Source organism: Crinia signifera, chromosome 9, assembly GCF_055691185.1.
Source record: "Crinia signifera chromosome 9, ASM5569118v1, whole genome shotgun sequence".
Taxonomy (NCBI): domain Eukaryota; kingdom Metazoa; phylum Chordata; class Amphibia; order Anura; family Myobatrachidae; genus Crinia; species Crinia signifera.
In genome coordinates this window covers 36817156-36838374 of record NC_139225.1, presented here as the reverse complement: position 1 = coordinate 36838374, position 21219 = coordinate 36817156, and the positions used below count along the sequence as shown (strand labels likewise).

Genomic DNA, 21219 nt, shown 5'->3' with positions numbered 1-21219 from the left:
CATTAGCAACTCACCCCACAAAATCAGCCTTTTTGCAGATGATGTTTTACTTTGTATTCTAGATCCTGTAAACTCTCTACCTGCCCTTCACAGGGTCCTGTAGGAATACTCAGAGGTCTCCTACTATAAATTAAATACCAGTAAAACCGAGGCCCTCCCCCTAGGTTTTCCATCCGAAATGGTCACTAAATTAAAAGAACTGTATAACTATTCATGGCAGTCCCGGTCCCTGAAATATTTAGTAATTAATTTGGCACCAGATAATCACATAATTGAATGTAATTATAACCCCCTGATGAGAGCCTTCGCAGAGCTGACTGGAGGCTGGATGTTGCATGACGTCTCTTGGCTTGGAAGAGTTGCAGCTGCAAAAATGGTCCTCTTGCCCAAATGAATGTACTTATTTAGATCCATCCCGAGACCCCCCCCCCCAGATCTCTATTCAACAAATTTAATCAACTCTTAGAGCCAAGTACATCTGGAAGGGAGCCAAAGCTAAAATAGCGAAGAAATTTTTGCTTAGATCTAACGTAGAAGGAGGTGTGGCATACCCTGATATTGAAACTTACTTCGCTTCCTGTGTATTGAACCAAACAAGGGATTGGTTCTCTCCTAAAGACCCAAAACCGTGGGTAGTTCTGGAAAGCTCATACTCCCAAGGTATGCCTATCTCAGACCTATTATGGCTACCCCCCTCGGAATCACCGAAATATTCAGCACTTTGCAAGTCTATTAAACTAACCTTAGACATCTGGCATAAAATGACAGCCTCTGTTGAGGGTGCAACCCTCCCAGCACCCTATCTATCTCTAAAGGCCCTGAAGTCCTTAATTCCAAACTTACCAGTAGATAGACTGATTGCACAAGGAATATTGACAGTGGGAGATCTATATGATGGGGATACTTTGATGTCCTTCGAACTTATCCAAACCAATCACAATATCCCAAGGCGGGACTTCTATATATATTTACAGATAACGAGTTGTATTCAAACACATCTCCCTGTGTCAACTAAAAAACCGCCCTTCCCTGCTTTTCTTAAATCCAAAGCGAGCGCCCCCTCGCATAAAGGGGGCATATCATGGTGGTACGCTCATCTACTATCCAAAAACAGTTCTAAACTGAAATCCCAAATGTTATGGGAAAGAGACCTAAATAGAACCTTTGATGAGGAGGATTGGGATAAGGTATTTAAGTCATGCTTCAGGATCTCTCGCTGCATAAACCACTCAGAGATGTTTCTTAAGCTCATCCATAGAGCCTACTTCACCCCGGACAGGTTGCATAAGATATGGCCGGCAACGTCCAATTTATGCTGGAGAAATTGTGGTCTAATCGGAGATATTTTTCATGTCTTCTGGGCGTGTCCACTCTTGCGGTCTCTCTGGGGAGAGGTATTCCAAATGCTGAGCTCAATTTTAAATCATCCCATCCTCCCTGACCCAGCCATAGCTTTACTTCATTTTTTCCCTGCCTATTTTTCGGTAGCAGATAGTTATATTGTAGGACAGGTCCTTATTGCCACTAAGGCAATTATTGCCAAACTTTGGAAATCTAACACAATCCCTCCCATAGGATCCATACGTAATAAAATCCACAACCACTTCATATACGAGACCTCAAATGCCTCTTATGCCCCATCCCCACAGTCGGTAGTCATGAAATGGTCTGGTTGGTCTCTTTATATAGAAAAGATGGGCTACTCAAACATTATCAGCAGTCCCCCGGTTTTAACTACACTCGACTTTCATTGAATATGTAACTCTCTCGATGTTCACTAACCCCTTTACAGTGGGAAGTTCAAGACCGTCATACCAATACAGTGTTTAATTCAACAGTGAATTGTGAGACAAATGTTATCTTATTATGTACAGCGTGCAACATCTGTTCCCCCTTCCCTTTTTCTCCATTCTGTACCCCCTTATTATTTGTTTAAAAAAAAAAAAATCTAATGAGTAACCGGTCAGGCCCAAAACACATGGGGTGAAATGTAATAGGATGAGAGATTTGTAAGAAATCTTCCAAAAAAAAAAACCCACCTTTTTTTTTTTTTTTAAGCGGCAATCTTACTTCCAAATCAACTGGTCTTGCAGTGTAAATGATTGCTGCTTTAAAACACAGGAGATTTTATTACCAAATCTCTCGGTTTCTGATTCTTTCATCGTATGCAACTTCACCCATGATGTCCCTCATATACCCTCAATTCCTCCAGCAGTATTTTCTAATGGAAGCCTGGATGTTGCTCCCTCTTTGGAGGTAACATATATAGTACACGTTGGGGCTGATTTCAGACCTGCTCATAGAGAGGGGTGTGGCTGTATGAAGCGGAGATAAAGGAGGAGATGTGGCCAATCAGCTGCTCCTGTATAACTGGACATTATGCAAATTTTTATAGATGTTACTTCAGTGCTGATTGGTTGCCATGGGGCCGCTTCTCCCTTTATCACTGCTTCATCTACCCCCTCAGTCCCCTGTCAATTTGAGGGTCGGTGCATAGGTGCTAATACGGCTTGGTACTGGCTTGGCCAGTGTGACTTGTTGAACAGCCCTGGGACATGAGTCTGGAACGTGTATACTAGATCGTCCTGTAAGGGGTCAGTGGTTGTAATGGTCATTAACATCTATTTTGGGGTAAGACCTCACAAGACAGATGTAAACATCAGAACCTTTTATTTAATAATACAAAACACAATCATGGATTACATTAGAACTGGCTCACAGTGCAACGTAAGAGAAAAACGGTTTCTTATAATAACCAAGTAGAATAAAGTTAGCTAAAATATAAGCAATTTGTTTCTGTAAGAATATAAATCTACCCCGAGGTATACAGACAAAACGGATATTTTAATTAAAAACCTGCAACATTACAAATGTATTACAAAAAGCATAACTTTCACTTTTATTTTTTTCCTTTGCTGCACGTGTCCACGAAGCTAGCGTGACATCACATTTGGGGGTGTATTGGGGTACATTACGTATTCTTTGGATCATTCAAATGATATGAAGCCTCTGTCTGTTGCCTGTATGGGCCCTGCAAGCAGACTCCTCCCATTAACCTGGCCTAAGACCACGCCCCTTTGCTACGATGCATACTGGGGCCAATAGGTGCAGTCCGGTCCAGCTGCCTTCAGAAATACCCCCCAAAACCTCACTGAGTGGAATCTACCACTGGAGGCTGAGTGATACTATCTGTGACCGCTGGATCCTGGTACTGTAATGAACAGGTCCGTATGCGCGGCATTCAGCTGCCCGGATATCCGGGTGTATATGGGCAATAAGGAGAAATTGGGTGTTTGATGGCTGAGTGCATTGAAACCGTGTGCACCATTTTGGAGCCAGTTCTGCCAATCTGGTTTGACAATGTGGATCTTTACTATCCAATTATCGGATGCTGCACGTGAATTTCAGCAAATTTCTAAAACCTTTTTGACAATCGTTATAACAATTAAAACGTCAATTTTCCAGCCCTACGATTGAGCATGGTGTGACTTGTTGGCCAGGTGATGGTGGCTCGTGGTCTGGATGTGATCTGACCTAAACTAAGAAGATGGCAATTCTATGGCCCCTACAGTTCCCCGGGTAACGTTAGCTTTGATATGCAGGAAAAAAAAAAAAACCTTGTCCAGGAGGGCCGTGCCTGTGCTGGAGAATCACTTCCTGTTTCCCATGAGTCCTTGCAACAAGTCAATGGGCAGAGGGAAGATGATGGTGGAGTTGTTCTCTGCGGCGATTGTGTTCAGCGTCTGGAGGTAACGCAACTGCAAGGCGGCGGGAGACTCCGAGATAACTATTGCTGCCTCTTTCAAAGCGCGAGAAGCGTTCATTTCACCCTCTGCGGCAATGACCTGGGGATAAGCAGATCATATAAGGAAACCATTCTAGTTATGAAGGGGTCAAGTTGCGGACACAGTAATGAGTCAACACATTGCGTAACGTTCTCATTATGCACTGGCTCCATGGGATTCCTGTTATCAGGAAGTGCTGCCCGTTATTGTACCACCAACCACAAACCCAAATTGTTATGTGGGCCCATAAAACACTGTGCATGTTACACCAGAGAGGAGATAAATTGTTCTCCTTATGTGCACTGACATCTAGATCCGGCATGACTCAGCTGACTAACGGACGAGAAGCTTGCAATCGGTAGGGCGGCCACATTTGTAACACACAGGAGGAAGTCTGACCTGGGACACTGTTTCCCAAATGATTATGTCATCATAAGGAAATGCAATGAGATGTGAGATGAGAAAGTGAGGTTTAGCAATACCTCTAACTGGCAATAATGTGGAAGCCTGGCACCGGGCAGTCCTCACTAATCTGTGCGGGTAACACGGTAGCACTATAATTTATAAATAAAGAATGAATTAAAAAAAACAAAAAACATGGTAGCACTATACTGATCTATAATATAATTACTCATCAATGCCCAGACCAGACCCCTGGACCTAGAATAGTGTATTCCGTCCATGACGTAAGCCCCACTAAGTAGGGATTTCTTGCAAGTCAACTGGTGAAAAAGGGTAAAATGTGTTTTCATTCCATTGCAGTCGTTGGAAGGGGCAGAGATAGAGTACAGGTCTGTGGACTCCCTGGTGTGAATGGATGATGTGGTCCAGGGTGAACCACAAATCCCACTTTGTAGATCCGGAGAGCGGGGTTCACACCCAGAATATAGAGAGGCTGTGGGGATCCTGCAAGTGGCGCAATAAGCGCCAAAGGGGGACTGCGCGCCATCAGCTGGACTCCTACTTGCAGGAGTTCATCTGGAGTAAGACCCTTGGTGCAGGAGACCCCTTCCAGCGCATCCTGCACGCGCTGACCCTGCTCCCCCAGGCAGAGAAAGGCGACTGCATCGACTTCAGCTGCTGTTTCTGCCAGTACAGTTTCAGAGGAATTACCTTTTTCTAAAAAAAAATTGTGTATTTTTCCTTCTTGTTATTCATTGTATTGTTATTTAATCATTTTTTCTTGATTCATTTTCTTAATCTTAACTAAAATCAAGTTGCCAGTTAAAAAAAAAAAAAATAACTTATTAAATTCCAAATAAATTAATATAGAAGTACAGCATTATGGCACTTGCAAGAAATACATTAGAGTACATTTTTTTTAATTTATAAGCCATAAAAAACAAAAAAAAAATAACAACTTTAAGAAAGATAACCTTACAGTTCACCTAAAAAAAATGCCGAGGGAAAAATGGAGAACTGCTCTAAAAAAAGAAACCAGCAGGACTCGCAATTTGTGCATTGAATACACTTTTGGAGAGAGACACTAAAATCCCCATTGAACAGAAATGGTGAGAAGTGCAGGGTGAACTGAGTTAGCTTCGCAAAATATTTTTGGAGAAGCAACAGAGCTGAATACAGGTAAGCACAAAATAGGAGAGAAAAGTTCACCACTCTCCAAAAAACATGCACACTCACCGTTATTTACAGCGACATAGGAGCATTGAATACATGCCATGGTATGACAGGGAGACGCTAGTGAATGGAGAACACCCCTTCTGATTAAGACACTGTAATAAGAGATAAGTAATAAGGTAGTGGGAGGAAAAGGTAGACTAGAACAGGGAAGGAGGGTTAATACGGAAAGATAAAATGTGTTCATATGCTGTGAAATTTTCTTTCTTAATGTGTTAAAGGAAGATGTGCGAAATGCTATATGATGTGAATTTTAACGAAAATTTTGTACTGTAATTTTTTTATACTTAATAAAAATAAATAAAAAAAAAAAAAACTCCTGTGTGGGGATAAGTAGGATCTGTGGAAGATATTGAAGGTCATTTCTATATAGGTGGAGGCGGGCAAAGCGATTTCTTTAGTGCTGCTAAAAGGTCTTCCATTTGGAGATCTGGGAAATGGGTCAACCACAATCTGGCCCCTCCAGATTGTTCTGAGTGCTTCATGTTTAATCTGAAAAATTTGTAGTAATGTGAAATTAGTTTTTTTAGTACAGGGGCTTCATTAGGTTTGCGTCTATCCCATTCTCCCAATCCCTGTCTGAGAATTCACGCATGACTGTTGATACATAATGCTTGGCTTGCAGGAAGGCCAGGGGATTACCCGCTAATCTCTCTGCGGCTTCATGAAAGGTAAGGAGACGGTGTGATGTGCTTTCCACCAAACAACCTATATTGCTCCCCCCTCCCAGTCTCCAAATATTAAAAGGATATGTTGCCTGTCCGTTTTGAAAATTGGGATTGGCCATAAAAGGTAACAACAATGTATTGTGAGAATTTAGCCCTACTTTATTACGAACCCAAAGCCAGGTTCTTTTAGTATTCCAAAGCAGGGGGATTTCTTGTACTACAGGTGTGACTTCCAGATCATTTGTATGTAAAAATATCATTAAATCTCCACCTTCTAAAAACTCCCTCTCTATGGAAGTGTTAGCGTAATTGTCCTGACCTGAGGCCCAATCAGAAATAAATCTGAACATTGCCGCCCTGTTGTATAGTTGGACATCTGGCAATCCCAGCCCCCCATTTTCTTTTATTTGTTGCAATTTGATCAGGCCAATATTATGTCTTTTACCGTTCCAAATAAATCGCGTGAACATTGTGTTAATACGTTGGATGTCTTTTGTTGTAATAATTAATGGAAGTGCTTGAATCAAATACATTAATATTGGGAATGAGATCATTTTAATTAAATTTAAGCGGCCCGTTGTACTTCTGTAAGTTTCGGCAGGTTGATATTTTGTAACATGGCTGTATGTTTTAACGTATCAAATTGTTGTGTGTTGTAAAGCTGTACATAATAGTTTTCAAATTCATTTGTTATTTCTCCAATTCTTGTGAGCAATGCACCTGATGAAGGTTTAGTGATTGAGGTTATATATTGTTTTTTATACTTCGGTTTGGACATAGAGGCCAGTAACTTTCTGCCCTTATTGCCCCACCTATAAAAATGTTGTTTAGTGTATAATAGATCTCGTTTTGCCTGGGAAAGGAGGTGAGTCTCCAACATTTGTTTACTTTGCATATACTTTTCCCTGTGTGCCTCATTAGGAGATTCTAAATATTCTTCCAGTGCTGCGGTTAATGTGGAAGACAGGGAGGTGTATGTTTCTGATGTTTTTTTCCGTTTTCTTGCAGTGTAATCTATAATGTGACCCTATAGTACGTCCTTGGAGGCACCCCAGAAAGTGGTTGGATGATCCCATGCTTCGAGGTTATCGTCCTGGAAGTTCATCCAGTGAGACAACAGGAAGTTTTTAAAATCTTCGGAAATATATAGATATGCGGGGAACCTCCAATGTCTATGACTTTTAAATTTGTTGGGGGTGGAAATAGATATTGTTATGGGTGCATGGTCTGATGTTAAGATTGTATGTATGTTAGCGTCTATAACCTGAGTGATTAGATGATCAGCAATAAAAAAGGCATCTATTCTCGACCAGGATTGATGCACTGCCGAGTGAAAAGTAAAAGTTTAATCTGATTGATTGAGTAGTCTCCAGATATCTGTTATCCGCAAGGTGGTTTTAAAAGATTGAAATCTACGCCACACCGCAGCACTAGGAGATACTGGAGCAGGTTGTCTGTCTACTGAAGGGTTTTCAACTGCATTAAAATCTCCTGCAATTATTAGGGAAAAGTTATCTCTTTGCGACTATCTGACCCAAAAACTCATGGGGTGCTGCGTTTGGGGCATAGATGTTTACTAAAGTGTACTTTTTACCCCATAGTTCCACATCTATTATAAGGTATCTGCCGTTAGGATCAGAAATGGCCGCCAAGATTGTTTATTGAAGAGATCTATGAAAAAGAAGGGCCACTCCCCTGACCTTCCTGCAAAAATTTGCCGTCACACATTCACCAAGCCAAGGAGCTCGCAATGTAGCCGCATCACCCTCTGCCCAGTGGGTTTCCTGCAGGAAGATTATGTCCGGGCGGAATCTTTTTAAATGACTCGTCACCCGTTTCCTCTTTATGGGGGAGTTCAATCCTCCTACATTCCACGAAAGTAATTTTATTTTGTCGGGCGATAGTTCTGGGGGAGATGTACTATTTAAGTGTAGCATATCTTAGCCTATACCTAGTTTGATTTTGAAATGAACTAATAGATTAGTGTTATGCAAAGTTTCCTTCCCTGTCCCAGCCATCAGGGAAGCAAATAATGTGGGGTCTGTGTCACTAAGTTTGGACCAGAGAGGTGAGGGAGAGGAGAGAGTGCCCATAAATAAACATATTCAACAAGAACAAACAAAGCCTTATCCACATTTTCAAATTAACCTTCACTAGAAAAGCTGCAGTAGGCTGCAGTGTATATACATGCGGCTTACGATCAACAAGTACATTTTCAAAATATTACACATACACAAAAAAGAAAACAAAATACAGTTATTAAAATAACATAAGTAGCACCGCTCCAAAGTTGAGTTTTAGCAGTTTATATTTAAAGCCAGATGCCAATACCCGTGCAGGTAATCGACTTGTAATGGCAAACATATGTTCATCTATTAGGGGACCTTTCCCTATCAGCATTTATACCAAAGTGTGATTTGGCAGTGGCAGGGTCTGTAAAAAAATAACTCTACCATTTTCCTCCACCCTCAAACGTGAGGGGTATTGGAGGGCAAATTTGATATTTCTTTCATAAAGCCACTTGCATACCTCAAAGAACTCTCTCCTTTTCTGTGTCACCGTAACTGAAAAGTCCTGAAATATCAGGACTGTGTAGCCATTAACCTCCAATTTTGGTACTTTACGATAGGCTGCTAGTATTTTTTCTTTAATGCGAAAATCCAAATATTTCGCAATTACCGGTCTGGGTCTATTGTTCTGCGCTGACCTATCCGGACCAATATGGTATACTCTTTCAATGTGGGGCAACAGAGTGTTCTCTGGTATTTTTAAGACCTGTGGTATTGTAATCGTTATTAGATTATTTAAGGGTTGGCCTGAAATTTGTTCTGGAATCCCTATGAACCTTAGATTACTACGTCTCGTTCGATTTTCTAAATAGTCTATCTTATCAAGAAGAGATTGGATTGTATCTGTGTGGGACCACACGGTTTGATGCATTGCATGCATTTGGTCTTCCACATCACTTGTTTGCTGGTCCAGGGCATTGACCCTGGAAGTATTGGTTTCAATTTTAGCTAATGGTGCATCAAAAGAAGATTGTAGAGAAACCCACACTAGGACCCAGAGAAGGGACCCCATCCGAGCTGTGATCTACATTCTCACTGTGCGATGAAGATGGAGGGGCTGGTCTCCCAGATGTGAATCTGTTTTTGCCCATTTTGTTAATCCGGTTATCTTTTGTAGGAGTACTCGGAACAAACTTACGGACAAATTTGTCCCTACCCTGAAATGGGTTATGTTTATGCACTCTGTACGAGTGAAGCCTACTGCTCTAAGTTAGAATTTAGGGCGTGGTACACGGGATATGTAAAATGGACAGAGTAAGTGTGTGGGAGCGGCGCTTTCTACAGTATTAACTCATCTTCATTGTTTTCATTACATATGTACAACACAAAGTATTATCAGTTAACTGATCATGAGGGAGCTAATATTGAGGCGTTGAAAATGGTAGAGGAAAAAAAAAGGGAAAATAAAAGATAATTACAATATTTACGTGTTCAGGAAATTGAGATAAATGTCGCCCAAGGTGCTGATGTAGCAACGAACAATCACCTCAAGATGGTAGCACCTCACCAATAAACATCAAATAAATAATTGTTCTATAGCAGTGGTGGCCAACCTGTGGCTTTTGAGCCTCATGCGGCTCTCCCCCTTGTAAAGTGCGGCTCCTGCTGCCCGCCGCCCACCGTCTGTCCCAGTCCCCCCTGCTGCCGGTTCCCTGAATCCCTTCTCCTTCTGAGGGGAGGAGAGCGCGCATCGCGCATCTCTCCTACCCCTTACTGTGCATCCTTGTGACTGGGCCGTCCGCCAAGCAGAGCTCATGGGCCAGCAGCCAATCAGGAGCCGGCCAGCGAGCTTTGATTGGTGGGCGGCCCAGTCACAGGGAAATGAGGGGGAAGGAGACGCGCAGTGTACCTGTGCTCTCCTCCCATCGGTGACATGACAGGAGGACTGCAGGGGGACACCAGACTTGTCCTCTCCCCACCTGGCAGCAGCAGCAACAACGGTGAGTGCTGCTGCTGGGAAATTTGCACTGTGGGGGCATAACAGTTTGTGGCACTGTGGGGGCATAGCAGTTTGTGGCACTGTGGGGGCATAGCAGTTTGTGGCACTGTGGGGGCATACCAGCTTTTTGGCACTGTGGGGGCATACCCGGCACCGTGTGGTGCATACCTGGCACCGTGGGGGGCATATGTGTATCTGGCACTATTGGGGGCATATGTATATATGGCACTGCACTATTGGAGGCATATTTGTATCACACCCACCCAAGGGGTCAAAACAGACTACGCCCCATTTTTGGGCGCATGCGCCTTCGGCGCGCGCATGATGTTGGATCTTTAGCTTGACTACCGATATTTTTCGGCTCTTTACCTCTGACCGGTTGGCCACCCCTGTTCTATAGCATATACTGTACATTGACTCACTACTCCAGCAGAACTTTAGAGAGATACATTTGGGTATTGGCCACCAGGTTGCGTAAGTCAGCTGCCAACACCGTAAGCTGCTGTGCCTAAGTGGAGCACGCAGCTGTCAAATATTTCCTGTAAATCTGAAATGTCCGTAGGGGCAAATGCTTCCTGATAATAATATATCAATGCAAATGTTAGTTTATACGCCCTCTGTGCGTTATATCTAACAGAGAGTACACAGTTCCCAAAACGTTGCCGTTCCAGCTGGTTTGGTCTCGATGTTATCAATGAGTATAAGATCAAGTGGTGCAGTCACTGAGAGGTGTGACACCCATGGGACAGATGATAAGGGTTTTCAGCTGTGTATTTGCTGTGTTAATCTGTAGTTAGTCTGTCTCACAAGAGCTGAGAAAGGTATCACTGAGCTTTATAATTAGAGAATGGGAAGCATTTATCAGGTGTGACAAATTGCTCAGGAGTTGCTTAAATGGAGAAGGTGAGGAGAGGATAATTTCCAGTGAGTGGGGAAAGGGGGATCAATTATGGGGGGTTAAGGCACAGGAGTGCAACACAGGGGAGTAGCAAAGTGCCCTGTATAGATGAATGGGTGGATCTGTATGCAGCCTCCAGACTTCAGGGCAAGTGTTCTCACCCTCCCAAGCAGAGCCCCACTGTCCATCCAGGCCTGAAAGGGGGGCAGAAAGAGGGGAAAAGGATGGCCACCAAAAGCTGAATAAAACAGGTGACAGCCCGCAGGCAGTCTGATTGATGGATGGCCTCCATCGGGAGTCTCCGTCTCTCCCCCAGATCCCGCCAGACAACACCACCAGCACACGACCTCGGCGGCTAAGAGCTCCACCGCCGCTAGGTAACCTCAGCGGCTGATTGTCCCGGGTTTCAGGAGGGCACCATCAGAGGGATATCCCCTCATGCGCACGCTGCGATGAAAGTGCTGCTCGCGGTCTCACCCTCCGCCGCAGCTCTATCAGCTCTATGCGTCTCAGGGCAGTCCCGTATAAGCCTCTCATAGCAGCGAGGGGGGCTCGGGTAATTAAAGAAGCAGTCCAAGCGGGTCCCTACAGTGCCAAATCAGACACAGTTTTCGCGCCCAAGGACGGGCGGTCATGCAGGCCTATCTCTTCACAGGCCGGACTCCGGTGTAGTAGAGAGTGTTAGGGCACGCGAGGTATCAGATTAACCCGGAGAACACGATCTATGCTCTGGTGGTATTCTTTGCCTCCTCTCTCTGTTCTTGAAGGTGGATGGAGGTAGATTATGCTTCTGCTTCCTCGGAGCCCTAGTAAGATGCGGCCATATTCAATGCTCCACCCACCGGAAGTCGAGTCTTATTTTTCTTAAAAATAAAGAGGGGTCTGGGGGGGATGTTATCCTTAAGTAGATGATCTGTTTTTAAAATATTATAGTTTTTTGTAACTATCTTCTTAATAGAAGAGGAGTAGCTCTTATATTTTGAAATAAACATGGCCTGGGTATCCCATTTTGTCTTTAGTTTGGTATCGCTAGGTTCATTAGTCAACAGTTTATCTCTATTGAGGATGACCACCTCCTCATATGCTTTAGACAGTACATGCCTAGGGTAGCCTCTTTGTTGGAAGGAAAGGATCATTTCAGACGCCTGTTTCTCAAAGGTGGAGAATTCAGAGCAATTTCTAAATAGGCGTAGTAATTGCCCCTTTGGTATTCCCTTTTTCCAGGGGACGTGGTGGGCACTTTTAAAACGGAGGTATGCGTTCGACCCAACTTCTTTAACATTATTAGAAGTAATAATCGTATCGCCTATTGCCTCTAGATACAGGTCCAGAAAAGTGGTCCGTCTTTTGTTTACAGAATGGGTGAAGTGCAAATTAAAAGTGTTTGAATTTCAACAAAACTTTGTGCTAAAAGGTGATCCCTGTTCCAAATAGTAAATACATCATCGATATAACGGCCATAGAGGACCAGATTTGCACCAAACTCACTTTCCCAAATGAGTAGTTCTACCTCGCCCATGTATAAATTTGCGTAGCTTGGTGCAAATCTGGTCCCCATGGCCGTACCCGTCACCTGTAAATAATAAGTGTTCTTGAATAAGAAATAATTGTGTTTTAAAATATAAGCAATGGAATCTGTAATAAAGTGTTGGTGTCTCTCCCCCAGGTCACTATCCAGTAATAGACGTTTCGTAATGGTTTGAATACCTTTAATCTCAATCTTTTTTTTAAATGCCTTTAATTTTAATCTTTCCCAACTGGGTAACCGTCCACGACGACCAGGTATAAAGTACACTCTAAGGAGGACCCACTGTGGCCGAACCAGTCCACCATTGGATCAGGAAACCCCCAGTGGTCAGCTTGGTGACCTTCCAAGTACTCTCGTACCCTGGAGAGGATCCCCTCTTGGTACTCCTAAAACACATCACGGGATTGGGAAACCCCTCAGGACTCAATTTGGAATCCAATTGGACTACTCCCTGGGAATTGAACTGTCCAGAGCAGGTTTTTCACATTTTTTCCTTATATAGGCCCCAGCATTCTAACGATCTCATGTTACTAAGCAGCTCTTTTTTTTTTCAAATACTTTTTATTTAAATTTTTGTTATTCAATTTTCACAAACAAAATATAATATAGTATACATACTAAGATCAGGGTTGCAGTAGCAATATTTGGATTCGAACATATGACCAAGAGTTACACAATTGTTTCCATACAATGGTTTGTATCTATGGTTGATCTGTGATATTAAAACTAATACACATATATACTTGGCATGTTTATACTTTATAATACACTTGATCAATTATTTAAAACATAATAAAGTTTTTTTCGCACCTTTCTTTGTTGTCAATATTGAATTAAGAACCTGTCTCCACTAAAATAATAGCATATATAATTTCCTGCGGTTCCTATGACCTATGTGTCATATTGTTGTGCCATCTAATCAAATTTGCATTGCACCATAAATCTGAGCATGAACAATTACAATATAACAGTACCTAACAAAAGATAAATGTAAAAGGGGAATTAAGGGAAAGGAAAACACAAGAGGGAAATGACAGACAAAAAGGGGGGTGGGGGGGGGGTGGGGTAAACAAGACAATAAAAATTCTGACCAAATCCCGTACCATACATTTGCATGTGGAGTACAAGGATATCTCTTATATTATTTCTCACCATATCTCCCCTTTTCTAGGTGCTAAGTTGGCATTGAAGGTACCATGTAGTGTTTTCAAATAGCTTTTGAATATATGATTGCATTTCCGCATCAAGATTCAGTATTACTGTTTCCCATTTCCTATAAAATCTGATGACACCTTGTTCAATATTTGTAGAGTAGCTTGTCTCTCGTATAGGATAATATCTAGCAAGATTCGTTTGTATTCCGCAATGGAAGGAGAATGCTTAACTATCCAATTCTTTTATATTGATTTTTTTCTCTAGTGCAAGCATAACCGTCAATGCAGGAATTATAGATTTTTTATCCGGGCCCAAATCCCATTCTTTCAGGTAGAGAAACAAACATGGGATGGGTAAGGCAGTGAGCCGTATATGAAATATTTTGTTTAGGTAATTAATCAATTTGTGCCAAAAAACCTTAATCCTTCCACACTCCCAGAAGTTATGAATCAGAGTTGCGCCTGTTATACCACATTTCGGGCACAATCCACAGTCGTCAGGAATAAAATGGCTTCGTTGGCGTTGTGAAATATACGCCCTAGTAATATATTTTAAATGAATTTCTTGTAGTGAGGTAGCTTGTAAATATTTTATTGTATCAGCACATTTTTTAAATAGTTCACTGAACTCTGGGAGTGATGGAATGTCTCTTCTCCATTTTATCTCTAAGGGGATTCTCAGAGGACCCACATCTTTTAATATTAGATTACCATACAAATATCGCAACCTGTATCCTAAGATGTTATGTGAGGATAGCAAAGATAAAACTGGATCAGGGACATCTGTGTTACTCCATGCTTTTGGGATTGATTGGGCAAAATGTCGAGCCTGCAAGTACATATAACATTGATTTTCCGTGATTTGGTATTTCTCTTTCACTGCAGCATATGTAAAGATCCCTCCCCCCGGGTCGAATATATCTCTCACAGCAGCTATAGCCTTCAGCTTCCACCCTATATAATTTGAGTTTTCTAATCCAGGGGTAAAACAGGGATTTCCCCAAAAAAGTGTTGCAAGGAGTGCTATTATATTTACGGTCTAATCTGTTATTTATAGTTAGCCATGATTTGTACGTGTCCTTAAATAGAACAGATTCAATAATATGAGGGGGGATCAATGACTTTGCTGCTGGGGAGTAAAGGAAAAATATACTCTCTTCTAGTCGTTTATCAGTGTAGACTGATTTACCCATAAACCAATCCGTCATGTAACGGAAATGGGCCACTTGCGTAAAAGATGATATATGTGGTAGTCCAAATCCACCCTCTGCTCTAGGTAAATGTAATCGTGCTAGGGGTATTCTAGGCTTCTTTCCAGACCAAATTAATTTTCTAAATATGGCATTTAATTTCACTAGGCCTTTTTTTTTGTCAATGCCAGTGGCATCATTTGCTATATATAAGACAGCTTTGGAAATGCGATGCTCTTAATTACTATAATCCTACCCATCAGGGAGAGCGGTAGGGAGTGCCAATTGTTTAATAAATTAGAGATTGAGGTGAGAATAGGATTTATATTCACAGCGTATAATGTTTGAAAGCAGAATGGGATTTGCACTCCCAAATATTTCAGAGAGGTTTGACAAATCTTAAACTGATTAAATAGAGTATCTGTTTCATACATCGCGACAGGTCCATTAAGTGATAGTAGTAGGGATTTTTCGTAATTCACTTTAAAGCCTGAAAAAGTACCACATAAATTTATAATTTGCATGATAGTTGGGATGGATATATGAGGATTAGATAAAAATAGTAATAGATCATCGGCAAAAAGGCTTAATTTTAATTCTTCGTGATTCACTGTTATTCCCTTAAATTCCAAAGTGGATCTTAATTTAATTGCCAAAGGTTCTATAGCCATTGCAAAGAGTAATGGCGAAAGGGGGCATCCCTGACGGGTTCCTCTCAATATTGTAAACATGGGGGAAAGGTAGTTATTAGATAAAACCTGAGATGTGGCATCTTGATACCGTTTTTATTGCTGCTATATAGTTTACCAGTAGTCCAAACCGCTGCAAAGTCTCAAAAAGATGATCCCATGTCACGAGATCAAAAGTTTTCAGTGTCTAATGAGAGGATTGCATGTGGACTAGCTGCTTTGGTCATCTGTAACCATTGTTTTGCAATTAAAACTTTTCTAATATTAACTGTAGAATGTCTGCCCCATATAAATCCCGTTTGGTGATTATGGATGATCGTTGGTAGCAATAGTTTTAGGCAGTCTGCCATAATCTTTGTGTAAATTTTATAATCTGTGTTCAGTAAAGATATTGGCCTATAGGAGGCTGGCGAGGTGGGGTCTCTTCCTGGTTTTAAGAGTACCTTTATGAAGGCCGAATTAAAATATTGAGGTAAGGGGGTTCCTTTTAAGAAGTCATTATACATAGCTGTTAAAGTGCCTGAAACTTTGGGAGCCAATAATTTATAAAATTAATTTGTCAGGCCATCAGGACCTGGTGCCTTTCCTGTTTTAAGATTTTTGATAATTGATGTCACCTCTTCCTCTGTAATTGGTGCCAGGAGGGAATGGGCACTATCTTCAGAGAGTTTAGGTAAATGCATCGATTCCCAAAATGCTTGTTTGCTATGATTATCTATATTGGGAGCAGCATATAATGAGAAATAAAATCCATGAAGTATTTTTGATATGGAAGGTCCTGAACTAGTCTGCTTGCCCTGTGGATCTGTTAGCGTAGCAATTATAGTTGGGGGAAACCGGCCTTTTAATTGGTTTGTTAACAATTTATTAGATTTGTTGGTACTTATGTATTATCTGGGCTCCCATGTTAAATGCACCCCATTTTTTCATACCCCTACTATCCAACTACGCATGGAGTTGATTTTATATAGTGTGGCGAGCGCAGCGAGCCACCGTGCCCGAAGCGTGGCGAGCGGACGCGGTCTCATAAGAAAAACGGGAGCCCAGATATTACATAAGTACCGATTTGTTACCAAAGCAGTGATATCGATTTCGGGTTAGAAAGGATTGTTTTGATTCTTTTTGTGATAGCAGATTATCAAACAATTGCTTATGTTGGTAATAATTATTTTTATTAAGCGTAGTTGGGTTTTGTTTGAATTGTTGATATGACTGTGTAAGTTGTGCTTGTGTGTCCAGGTATAATTTAGATGCATTTTTTTGCGTTTTTGAGCAACATGATATAATTTCTCCCCTAAGAACCGTTTTAGATGCCTGCCAGAACATTGAGTTTGAGGTGGATGCCATTTCAGAATTTTCGTGGGCATAAATTGTCCATGTATGTTCAACCTTTACATTTTTTCGAATTTGAGAAATTAGTTGGGTACCTCCATTGAATGTATGGGCCTCTATCTACTTGCGCATTCAGATCTATCCAACATGTGGCATGATCTGAGACACAGATCGGTTCTATTCCAGACTCTGAGACTCTAGAATTTATCAATACGAGACAGAGTATTATGTACCATGGAGTGGCAAGAGTACTCTTGTTCTAGTGGGTGTTGAGTCCACCAAACATCTATTAAATGCAGCTGGGATAGTAGTAAAGGTATTCCCATTTTAGGAGCTGATCTTCGACCCGGGGTGTAAGGAGTTCTTTCTAGATAGGAGGAAGAGACTGTATTAAAATCACCCACTAGAACAGGGGTGTCAAACTCAAATTCATCGGGGGCCGCATCAGCAGTTTGGTCACCCTCAAAGGGCCGGTTGTATCTGTAGGACTATGTGTCCACTCTTTATTATCATAAATTATTGTCACTGCATTCAATTATTACTGTTTTTTGTAATAATGTAAGTAATAACTAGCTCTGAAAGCAGAAACATAGTCAGAATAATGACAAGTAGATATTCAAATGTACAATTTATTGAAAAATGATTTTTGGTAACAAACAGTAATTTTTTTTTTTTTAAACATACAAATATTGCCAAACACTGTTTATTACACATATGGAAAACACAAGGCATTAACTTTTTTTTAACTTTTCTGACTAGATGGCTGACATCGTTTTCCTGAGGTCAGTCCATTGATGTCTGGCGTTAGGTCTTGTGCTGTAGCAATCTGCAAAACAGCATGGAGGTTATCATCAGTGATGCGTGATCTGAGCTTGGTCTTGTTCAGATTCATGTTCAAAACATCTGTTCACATAAATAAGTGCTCCCAAACATGGACAGAACATGTGCAGCTTGAAGTCGGAGCTGTGGCATCAAAGCAGGGGTGAGGAGACGGTAAAAGTCGTCGACTGTCGCATCCTGGAACTTCGCTTTCAGGCTGCTGTTGCACTGAAGTTCTATTAATTCCATTTGAAGGTGATGTGGTGCACTGTCAGCATCGATGTTAAAGGGATTGGCAAAGCTGGTAAAGGTTAAGTTTTGTTCTATAAAGTCAGAAAAGCGTTGATTGAATTCATCAATCAGCCGATTCACTTTGGTACCCAATCGAGCACATGAAAAAGTACCTGGGAATGAGATGCTCTGGCAGATAGGAAAGTGGGCAAGACTGTCTTTTTCAAGCTGTGACTTCAATAGGCGCAGTTTCTCCTGGAAAGCTGTTATTGCCCCATACATTGAGGTTATGACTTGTTTGCGGCCCTGCAGCCTCAGATTCAGTTGGGCGAGATGCTCTGTTATGTCACACAACATGGCAAATCTCACAGCCAGTTTGGATCTGACAGTTCTGACAAGGGCTTCCCTTTACTTTGCATAAAAAGAGTAATTTCTTCCAAAAGCTCAAAAAATCTCTTGAGAACAGTGCTCCTACTCAGCCACCTTACTTCTGTATGGTATGGCACATCTGTATGTTCCATGCTCAACTCCTTCAAAAATTGTTGGAACTGACGATGATTCAGACCCCGTGCACGCAGAAAATTCACTGTTTTCGTGACTGTGGACATGATGTTATCCAGTTGTGGAACCTTGACACACAGAGCTTCTTGGTGGATAATGCAGTGATAAGTTATCAGCAGCGTGTGGCAATTATTTTTTTTTCATTTTCTCTTTTAACAGTCCAACCAAGCCATTTCTCTCTCCACACATTGCTGGAGCGCCATCAGTAGTAAGTCCCACTAACTTTTCCCAAGGTAATTTCATTTTATTTACGTATTCCTCCACTGCATTGAATATGTCCCTCCCAGTTGTTGTCCCATACATGGCGACCACATCCAAGAGCTCCTCACTGACAGACAAGTCTTCCTTCACACCTCTTACATAAATAGCTAGATGAGCTGTATCAGTATTGTCAGTGCTTTCAACAGCTAATGAAAATGCCAGATAACTGCATTGCCTCTTCAGCCAACTTTGTTTTAAGATTACAGGCTAGGTCCCTGACTCGGTCTGTGATGGTGTTTCTTGACAAGCTGACATTGTTAAAAGCCTGTCTCTGCTCAGGGCACACCTGTTCACATACCTTCAGCATACTGTACCACTGCTTTACAAATGCACCTTCTGAAAAGCACTTTGAAGCTTGCGCAATTTCTTCAGCCACAAGATAGCTGGCTTTCACTGCTGCATCATTGTTTGCTGTCATTTTTGCAAAAATATTCCGTTGAGAATGCAGGCTACCTTTTAATTCTTGGACCTTTTGTTGCTTTTCCTGGTGGCTAAGGTTAGCAAATTTGGCTCCATGTGTGGTCTAAAAGTGCTGGCGTAAATTGTATTCCTTCATCACTGCCACTGCCTCATAGCAAATAAGACATACCGGCTTGTCTCCATTAATCACAAACATGTATTCACTTTCCCATCTCTCCTGAAATTGCCTTCCCTCTGCAACAACTTTTCTGTTCTTGGACAATTTTGGGGTATTTGATTGTAGTTTATGGTCCCTATACCACTGTAAAGTGACATGGAAGTGGTCAGTATATCCAAAGTTTACCGCTCCACCTGCCATGGTATGTAACCATTGCAGTGCTGTGAAGGGCAGGTGCAGACCAACGCAGAGCCCACTCACATTTCAGTAGCAGATGATGCAAGTCAGAAAAGGAGGGTCAAACATCGCTGATATTGTCCACAAGACACTTTATTGGAGACTGCTCAGACCAAATACAATGTTCTTCTGTCTGAGCAGTCTCCAATAAAGTTTTCTTGCAGATGATATCAGCAGTGTGCAACCTTCCTACTGGAATTATATTCTCAAATTAATTATAATCAGACTTTTAAGCAGAATAATAAGCAGACCCCCCCCCCACATACATCATATCTACTTACAGTACAGGAGAGAAGGGTTCAGGCAGCCGTTGGATCTGTCACAACACAGGATGGCATGCGCTCAATATAAAAACAAGTGGAGGTTTCCTGTGTAGAACGGCCGGTGCCGCTAGAGCAGGGCTTGACAAATTTTTCTAAAATCTAGGAGCCAAGACAAAAGTTTAGGAGCCAGAAAAAGTAAATCGGCCCCCAAAAAGTACAAATGACAGAAAACTTGTACAAGGTGTACTTTAAAGCAGTCTGAAACAGGACATGCATATAACAATAATGCGATAACAAAATGGTGGGCAGGAGGGGACCCTAGGGCCTGCTAGGGCAGGGGGGCAGCCACAGGCAGCCCACACAGGGCTGGAGACAGCACTGGCCTGCAATACACAGTGGTGGGACTGGGGTGGGCAGTGGAGGGTGCCTCGGTAGTCTGTCGACAGACACTGACTGGGACTTGGGTCTCTGGGACAGCTGGTGTGGTGTCAATGTCACTCAGTTTGGACAACAGGCCAAGCAGTAAAGCAGCAGGGGGCAACTTAGGGCTCCTTAGACAGCTAGTGCCAGTCTGCCACACAGATTCCCCCAGTGAGGCTTGCGACTAATGCAGGGAGCCCACTGCATTTAGCTGCGAGTCTCGCTGCTTCTGTGGCCACATACGCCGATTCCCCCTCGCTCCAAAAATGGAGCGAGGGGGAACCGGCGTATGCGGGGAGGGGAATCATGATGGGGCATGCTGTCACAGCTCGCCCCGCCCCGGCATTAAATATAATATACCCCGGAAAATCAAATAAAGAATTACGAATTTAAAAAAAATATATATAATATACCCCAGTATATGTATAATATTAATAAAGCTTAGCTGAGATTTATTTTAAGTTTACTTAAAAGAAAAATAAACTTTGGCTAAGCTAATAACTGTCTGCTTTCACTAACGTACCCTCTCAACTCTGGTCCTCATGGCTGTTAATCTCTCAACTTCACTTTCTCCAACCGCTCCTCCCCCCTCCCATCCCATACCTATCCTGACCACTCGCCCCCGCACCCCCACCCTCCCAACGACCCCCCCTCGCTTCTGCAATCCCAAAAACCTTATCCACATAAATACACAACCCACCACCCCTCTTTCCTGTGCACTATGGAACGCCAGATCCATCTGCAACAAACTTCCTGCCATCCATGACCTATTCATCTCTAGAGCATTCCACCTCCTTGCTATCACCGAGACCTGGCTCTCCACCTCTGATTCTGTCTCTCCGGCTGCTCTCTCCCACGGAGGCCTCTCTTTCGCTCACACTACCAGGCCGGATGGTCGCCAAGGTGGCGGCGTGGGTTTTCTCCTCTCAGCCTCATGCACCCTGAACCCTCTCTCCTTTTCTC

The 21219-nt window shown here is 42.3% G+C and overlaps 1 pseudogene; it reads right to left on the bottom strand.

The window, feature by feature from the left end:
* Positions 1 to 17629: 17629 nt before the first annotated feature.
* LOC146036839 (general transcription factor II-I repeat domain-containing protein 2 pseudogene) lies at positions 17630 to 19537 on the bottom strand (annotated as a pseudogene).
* Between the last annotated feature and the right edge of the window lie 1682 nt (positions 19538 to 21219).